The following is an 8943-nucleotide window of genomic DNA, read 5'->3' as shown; positions in this document are numbered from 1 at the left end:
TTTTTCACGTGGACCCCCTCATCTCCTGAAAACGTGAAGATTTAGCTTAACAAAACATTAAATTATACAATGTAGCCATATTTGTCTGCGTTTTAACATTGAATTTATGATAAATTAAAGGTGCCATAGAATGTAAAACTGTATTTACCAGATGAATAATAAGAGTTGTGTACATGGTAATGACATATCATGAGCCTCGAACACGATTGTTTCCTCCTTCTTATATAAACCTCGTGCATGCAAAAAACAGACCAATCTTAACATAACACCGACTGTGATATCACAGCCCCAAACATTAAAGGGACACTCCACTTTTTTGAAAATATGCTAATTTTCGAGCTCCCCTAGAGTTAAACATCTGATTTTGACAGTTTTGGAATCCATTCAGCTGATCTCCGGGTTTGGCGGTAACACTTTTAGCATAGCTTAGCATAATTCATTGAATCTGATTAGACCGTTAGCAACTTTTTCTGCCGTAACATGGCTGCAGGAGGCGTAGTGATATTACGTAGGCCTGAAAATAGTCCCCTGCCATTGAAAGTTTCCAAGAGGACTATTTTCGGGCAGTGCGTAATATCACGCCTGCTGCAGTCATTTTACAGCAGCAAAGTCTATGATTATTACACCAGAATGAGAGTATTTTAATTTTCCGTCTGCCCTAATACACGATAACTACAGAAAAGTCAAATTTTAAATAGGAAAAATATCAAAACTCTTTTTTTTTGGCTCGATGCTAATGGTCTAATCAAATTAAATGGATTATGCTAAGCTATGCTAACAGTGGTATTACAAGATTCGGATATCGGCTGAATGGATTCCAAAATGGTAAAAATCAAATGTTTTTTCAAAAAAGTGGAGTGTCCCTTTAAATTACACATTAAATTAAGTACAATGTTGTTACAATGCTAAAAACAAAGTTGTGACCGCTGAGTTAGCGCTATATGCTAGTTAATGCTATATGCTAACGTTGAGTTCTGCTATTGACGTTACAGTGTTGAATAAACACAAACGTACTATTTAGAAACATCCATTAACAATCTCCAAACAATTGATTATTCCTCAAATTTTGTATCTTTGTCTGATACAGGCTCAAACGTCTGTTTACACACACACACAGAGCTACTGAAGGAGCTGCTCTGTGAAACAGCCAATCAGAGCAGAGCTCAACATTATTATACATGACCCTTTTAAATAAGGTAATAATAGATAATTTCATTCTAAGGGCAAATCCTACAATGCAAAAAATTATTTTCAAGAAATAAAAATCTTACTATTTTTGTCTTGTTTTCAGGAAAAATATGATTTTGTGCATAAAACAAGCAAAAAAATCTGCAAATGGGTAAGCAAATTTTTCTTGAATTTAGTGTTTAAGAAAAAAGTTTGTTTTATGCACAAAATCACCTACACTTGATATTTTTGGTTTAAAAACTAGACTTAATTTCTTGGGTCGTTTTGCAAGAAAAAACATCTTAATTTAAGAATTTTTTGATATTTTTACTGAAAACAAGACAAAAATACTAAGAATTTTTTTCTTGAAAATATTTTTTTGCAGTGTAAATGGACGTTTCTGTATAATTTTGTACTTAATAAAGCGACATACGTTCTATGTAGATATCAGATAACAATTTAACATATTTACCATGCATTATTTGGCACCTTTAATGTATTTAATAAAACTGGGGCATCCTTACACCGTCTCATGCCCTCCAGTTTAAACTAATACAACCTTATTGTAAAATGCTACACTGAATTTTTTTTTAAGGTATTAGTGGTTGCAATCAATTTATTTAAGCTACATTTAAACAAAAGTTTTTTGTTTTGTTTTGCCTTTCTAATTTTTTTTGTTTAAATGGAGCTTAAATAAATTAATTGCAACCACTTACCTAAAAAAATTTAGTAAATTGAATGAATAATTTTTTTCAGTGTACCACTAATATATTTGTACTCATACATCAGGTTTTTCTTTAAAACAGTAAAACATTGCTATTTTACATTAATGAGAATAAAACACAAATTTGTGCGAGATGTAATATATTCAACGATCCTCAACACGTCTTTTACAAAACGTAACTTTTTTTATTACCTTTGATTGTGGGTTGAAATACTGTATGGACACGTTTTTATTAGATTTACTCATGCACATCGACAAATAATTCACACGCTGTCAACTTGACAAATCGCATTTATGGGGAAAACAAATGGGGCCTTAAAAAACGCATGAAGTGATTCAAAACAATCACAATTACACTTAACACATCACTTAAGGACCTGTTGGCCTTCAGTGTTGACTGATAGACTTGCTGTTTTGTAGACCTGCGGTGTTGTTCTGACACAGATTGGTGGTAATGTTGTAGATTGTGTGTTGCGGGGCAGGTAATGATTTATATTAGCTGTGGGTCGCACGGTAAGTGAACGAATTGGGGGAAAACAAGTGAGAACATTGTTTTATTTTACTGTAACCTCTCTTGGATTTGTACCAGATGTGATTTTATTACAGAAATCAGGCCCGTTGGGGTGGAATCATTAGTACGTTTTTGGTTGAGGTTAAAAATATATTATTTTTTCGACTATACGCTGTGTGGTTTTATTCAATTTGACACTTTTGTTCTGAACATTAAGCATTGTGGAAGCAGTTACCATGACAACTTAAAACCGCACGTTTACAGAAGTAGATACGAAAAGCAGATCGTATATTTATTGATAATATATTATTTGTGAAGTCTCGTAATTCATGAGATTAGGAGCATCAAAGTTTGATTTTAATCTTTGACATGACCTTACTCAGTCAATATTAAAGGGGGCATTTCATAAGACTTTTTAAAAAGATGTCAAATTAATTTTTGGTGTCCCCAGAGTACATATGTGAAGTTTTAGCTCAAATATCATATAGATAATTTATTGTTGACTTTGTGGGTGTGTCCTTTAAAATGCAAATGAGCTGATCTCTGCACTAAATGGCAGTGTCATGGTTGGATAGTGCAGATTAAGGGGCGGTATTATCCCCTACTGACATCACAAGGGGAGACAAATTTCAATGGGCTATTTTTTCACATGCTTGCAGAGAATGGTTTACCAAAACTGTTACTGGGTCGATCTTTTTCACATTTTCTAGGTTGATAGAAGCACTAAGGACTCAATTTTAGCACTAAAACATGGAAAAAGTCAGATTTTCATGATATGTCCCCTTTAAAGATATCAAGGTTATATTTTCACAGAATGTTCTTTACATTGCGTAGGATGATTTTATGTAAACACCTAAAATGACATAAGCTGAGTTTTCATATATTGTATTAACATTTGTGCAAATGTGTGATCATGTTTGTGAGAATTAGGTCTCATTGGATGTACAGTTTGGTCAAATCAACTGGCAGGAAAGCCGCATTTTTTTTATTTTGATCGACTTTCCATCTCATCCATAATTCATATGCGTTGACGTTTGAACTAATTACAGTTACGATAGTGACCCATTTCAATCGTCTCGTGCTCCGCCGAGTGGCTCATCTCTCCCCTGGCGACATCTCGAACCCCAGAGCAGCTGTGATGACTCGCAAACTAAATACAAGCCTGGAAGAAAACTAAATCTGACGCTTTAAAGGGGAGAGAAGGTACACGCGGGATGTACTAAACCAAACAGCTGCAGGAACGTCAAGTCCTAGACTTGTTCTAGAAAGTCAACCAATGCATATTAAACTTTTCATTTGGTTGTGAAGTGTGGTACAGTACAGCACATCTACAGTAAACAAAGCAGAAAAATAGATAAAGAACGGATTAGAAAGTCTCTAGCCAATTTCAGCCTCCTATTTTATCTTTTACTATATTTCATCGTCTTTCTTTACAACTAAAACCAACAACATTAACCTCTATGTTGTCCCATATACGGTCTGCAACACACATCGCATTTATAATATATAACTACTTGTTGATCGATAAACAAATCGCAAAAATTTGACATTCGCTGGAAAATGTTTAAAGAACACCTATTTCATAGCTAAAAAAACTTTATTTTGTGTGAAAGAGAGGATTGGATTTGAAAAGCTCTGTGTCCCTGATTGGCCGGCTAATCTGTGTTGTGATTGGTCTGAATACCTCTGACGTCAGCCGGAAATGTGACGCTCCTTACCATGTTTGAAAGATTTGCTCACAATGCAATGCTAACAGGAGTTAACTAACAGGCTGTGGAGGAATTATGACAATGTCGGTCTTTGTTTACATCACCAATCCCAGGTAGTAAACTGTTGCCTACAACTTGTGTGTTTGTTGTAGTTCAAGAAAAGAGATTTACATTGGAGACTCGCGTCATCCCTTTTACTTTAGGGTTTGTACCTTTTGCATATCGTTAACATGTACTAATACACACTTACACACCAAAGGAAATTTAAAACATTTGTATAACGCTATGGTGAACACAAAATTGTTCTACTACACATAAAAGAACAAGCGCTGCGTCCCAATTTGCCTACTAACTATTACTAAATAGTATTCGAAACAAGAATTAGTAATTAGTATTATTAGTATTGTCCCAAATTGTAGTTTCTTGTAATGAGTATCCTCAAAGTACCTGCATAGTTCACTGTAACTTTAAATTGACTTATTTACTAAAGAACCATTGTGTAGATAGATTTTTAGCGTCATCTAGTGGTGGGATTGTAAATTGCAACCAATGACAAAGGCCCTGTCCCAAATGGTGCACTTCATGTGGACTTTCTGTCTCATGGCCTTAAATTGCACGTGCTCGTTTAGTCCGCAGGGTGTCCCATCTGTCATTTTTACACTCCAAAGTGTGCTCATCAGCGCCCCCTTTGCACCCTTGTGCGGTCTTTGGCGAAGCCCGCACTGCAGCAGGCTTCAGGCACTTTATCAACCCAGAAGTCCTCGCAAAAGAGCAATCAGATGATCGAAGGGAGGAGTTCACAATGATGGGCAACTTCCTATTTCCGACGTGAAGCTTGAGTCTGTCCCAAAATACGACTCCGGTGCACCCTGGTGGACTCGCGTCAAGGTCCCTAAAGTCTGTACTGCATGAAGTCATTAAAGGAATAGTCTACTCATTTTCAATATTAAAATATTTTATTACCTTAACTAAGAATTGTTGATACATCCCTCTATCATCTGTGTGCGTGCACGTTAAGCGCTGGAGCGCGCTGCGACGCTTCGATAGCATTTAGCTTAGCCCCATTCATTCAATGGTACCATTTAGAGATAAAGTTAGAAGTGACCAAACACATCAACGTTTTTCCTATTTAAGACGAGTAGTTATACGAGCAAGTTTGGTGGTACAAAATAAAACGTAGCGCTTTTCTAAGCGGATTTAAAAGAGGAACTATATTTTATGGCGTAATAGCACTTTTGGGAGTACTTTGACTCGCCTGAAAAGTCCGCTCCCCTTCTCACTCTCATAATGGGAGAGGGAGGGTGTTACTGCGCCGAGTCGAAGTACTCCCAAAAGGGCCATTACGCCATAAAATATAGTTACTCTTTTAAATCCGCTTAGAAAAGCGCTACGTTTTATTTTGTACCACCAAACTTGCTCGTATAACTACTCGTCTTAAATAGAAAAAAGTTGATGTGTTTGGTCACTTCTAACTTTATCTCTAAATGGTACCATTGAATGAATGGGGCTAAGCTAAATGCTATCGAAGCGTCGCGGCGCGCTCCAGCGCTTTCGTGCACGCACACAGATGGTGGAGGGATGTGTCAACAATTCTTGGTTGAGGTGATAAAATATTTTAATATTGAAAATGAGTAGACTATTCCTTTAAAGTAGTTACTTTTCTGGGAGTAACTTAATATTGTAATGCATTACTTTTAAAAGTAACTTTCCCCAACACTGGTCACTACACTATAAAACAACCACTGTTCATTTTCACAAGGGCTGTGAGTTCGTTAACTCGGTTGTATTGCAAAATATGGTCAGTCATGTTACGTCAACATGGGACCCACCCACCATAATAAGGAATTGCATCCCTTTCAGAATATGCACATAACAGATTTGTAGCCTACATATGTTTTTATAAGCATGCAAAACCCAAAACTATGTTAGCTCATGAAAAGCAAACACCACCAATTTCTTTTAAGTAGCCACTGAATATTTTGTTATACAGAAAGGTTGTTGACTATAGCAGAACTCCATAAATCAATATAAAATTACATTCTCGTTCAATCTCACACATGCAAACGCCTTCTTGGTATCATCGTGGGGCGTTTGAGCTGTCAAAATCTGCATAACGCTCCCTAGTAGTCTCTGCCAGGACAGGGGGCGTAATTGAAGTGTAAATGTATAATAAAGCAGCCATTATTCATTAAAGCTGCTGCAGGTTGAGTGAATCATTTGAAAGAGTCTTATTTTTGCCTCTCATCCCCACTGATAGGACTGATTGTGTTTTAGGCATTATCACCAAGAGCCACGCGCACATCGATGGAGAGAGACCACCGCCGGTGTTACAAGAAGAAAACAGCAGCGATCATGTTGTACATATAATCACATTAGTAAATGACACCCATAAGGCAGGGTTTTTTTTAGCATCACGTGTTTTTAAGTCCTATGGGCGAATGCTGGCATGCGCAACGCTGATGGTTTACCCACGGTGCCCTGCAAACGCATTAGAAACTCATTTAGACCGAGCTGGCCTGTAAATTTTCAAGAGCTAGATGTATGCGCGTATGATAATGTGCTTAGCGCAGCAAATTCGGCTGTTTTTTGGTTACCTAATGAGTTCTCCTCTGCATGGGGAGTTTAAGCAAGATTAATGGTTAACGCAAGGTATCGAGGAAGAACATAATACGCACCACCAGTGCCCCAAAAACCTCCCAAACACCAGAGGCTACACACCTGCAGTTTCAGTTTTCCTAAAACTTGATGTCCGTTTCTTTTTGTGTCCGATTCTTTCTTGTGTTTGACATGCTGGATTAGTGCCCAGAGGGACGCTTGGTGCTCTCCGCAGTGATTACTGTAATTAATTGGATGGAGGGGGAAATTTCCACGTTGACCTGTTTCGGGATCCGTTTTGAAGATTATTTTACTATGTGATTGTTTGGAACTGGGTGGTGAAGGCTGTTTTTAGATCAGTGATACAAATTGTTCTTTTTATGACACATGGGAGAAGGTTATAATGAAAACAACTTAAAACATTAGCAAAAAAAAAACGATTCTAGTAAGATGGCTCACAAAAAGATAACAAAGCAGATAGACGGATGGACAAACAGACAGATGGATAAAGGGATAAATGGATGGACCGACAGAGTAGCGATAGAGAGATACAATAGATATGGATGGATAAAGAAACAGATAGATAGATTAAAAGATGGATGGACGGACGGACACAGCCAGCCAGCCAAATTAATGGACAGACAGATGGATGGATGGATAAACAGATAGACAGACAAATGGATGGATGGAAGGACGGAAGAATGGACAGACAGACAGACAGACAGACAGATAAAAGGATAGATGGATGAATAGACAGACAGACAGACAGACAAGAGTATAAATGGATGGATGATGGCTGGATGAATGGACAGAGAGACAGATATAGATAGATACAAGTATAAATGGATATACAGGCAGATAAATGATGGATGGATGATGGATAGAGAGACAGACAGATGGATAAAAAGGATGGATAGATAGATACAGACAGACAAATAATAGGATGGATGGATGACGGATAGATAGACAGACAGACAGACAGACAAGACAGACAGACACAAAAGGATAGACAGACAGACAGACAGACAGACAGACAGACACAGAAGGATAGACAGACAGACAGACAGACAGACAGACAGACAGACAGACACAGAAGGATAGACAGACAGACAGACAGACAGACAGACAGACAGACACAGAAGGATAGACAGACAGACAGACAGACAGACACAGAAGGACAGACAGACAGACACAGAAGGACAGACAGACAGACACAGAAGGACAGACAGACAGACAGACAGACAGACAGACAGACAGATAGATAGACACAGAAGGATAGACAGACAGACAGACAGACAGAAAGACAGACAGACAGACACAGAAGGATAGACAGACAGACAGACAGACACAGAAGGATAGACAGACAGACACAGAAGGATAGACAGACAGACAGACGGACAGACACAGAAGGATAGACAGACAGACAGACAGACAGACAGACAGACAGACAGACACACACAGAAGGACAGACAGACAGACGGATAGATAGATGGATGAATGGACAATTAGATAAAGAAATGGACGGACAGACGTAAAAAAGGATGGAAAGAGGCAGAGCGCTAAAAGGATGGATAGATAGACAGATAGATAAAATGCACACAAAAAGATAAAAAAACAGATGGACAAACAGACAGATGGATAAAAGGATAAATGGATGGACCGATAGAGAGATACAATAAATATGGATGGATAAAGAGACAGACAGATAGATTAAAGGATGGATGGACAGATGAACACACAGCCAACCATACAAATTAATGGACAGACAGATAAATGAATGGATAAATGGATGGATGGACAGATAAATAGATAGATAGAGACGGACAGACAGATAAAAGGATAGATAGATGGATAAATAAATAGACAGATAGATACAACAATTGACAGACAGACAAGAGGATAGATGGATGAATGATGGCTGGATGTATGAATATACAGACAGACAGACAGACAAATAGATAGATGAAAGTATAAATGGGTAGACAGGCAGATAAAAGGAGACGGATGATGGATAGAGAGACAGACAGACAGACAGACAGAAACATAAATAAAAAGATAGACGGACGAACGGATGGGCGGGCAGGCAGACAGACAGACAAAATGATAGGAGATTGAATGGATAGACAAATAGACAGACAGACAGACAGATAAAAGATTAGACGGATGGATGAATAGACAGACAGACATACAGACAAATAGATAAAACAATAGACAGACAGACAGACAGACAAGAGGAT

The sequence above is a fragment of the Misgurnus anguillicaudatus genome, chromosome 23 (assembly GCF_027580225.2).
Source record: "Misgurnus anguillicaudatus chromosome 23, ASM2758022v2, whole genome shotgun sequence".
NCBI classification, from domain to species: Eukaryota; Metazoa; Chordata; class Actinopteri; order Cypriniformes; family Cobitidae; genus Misgurnus; species Misgurnus anguillicaudatus.
Note: the sequence above shows the minus strand (reverse complement) of the source record.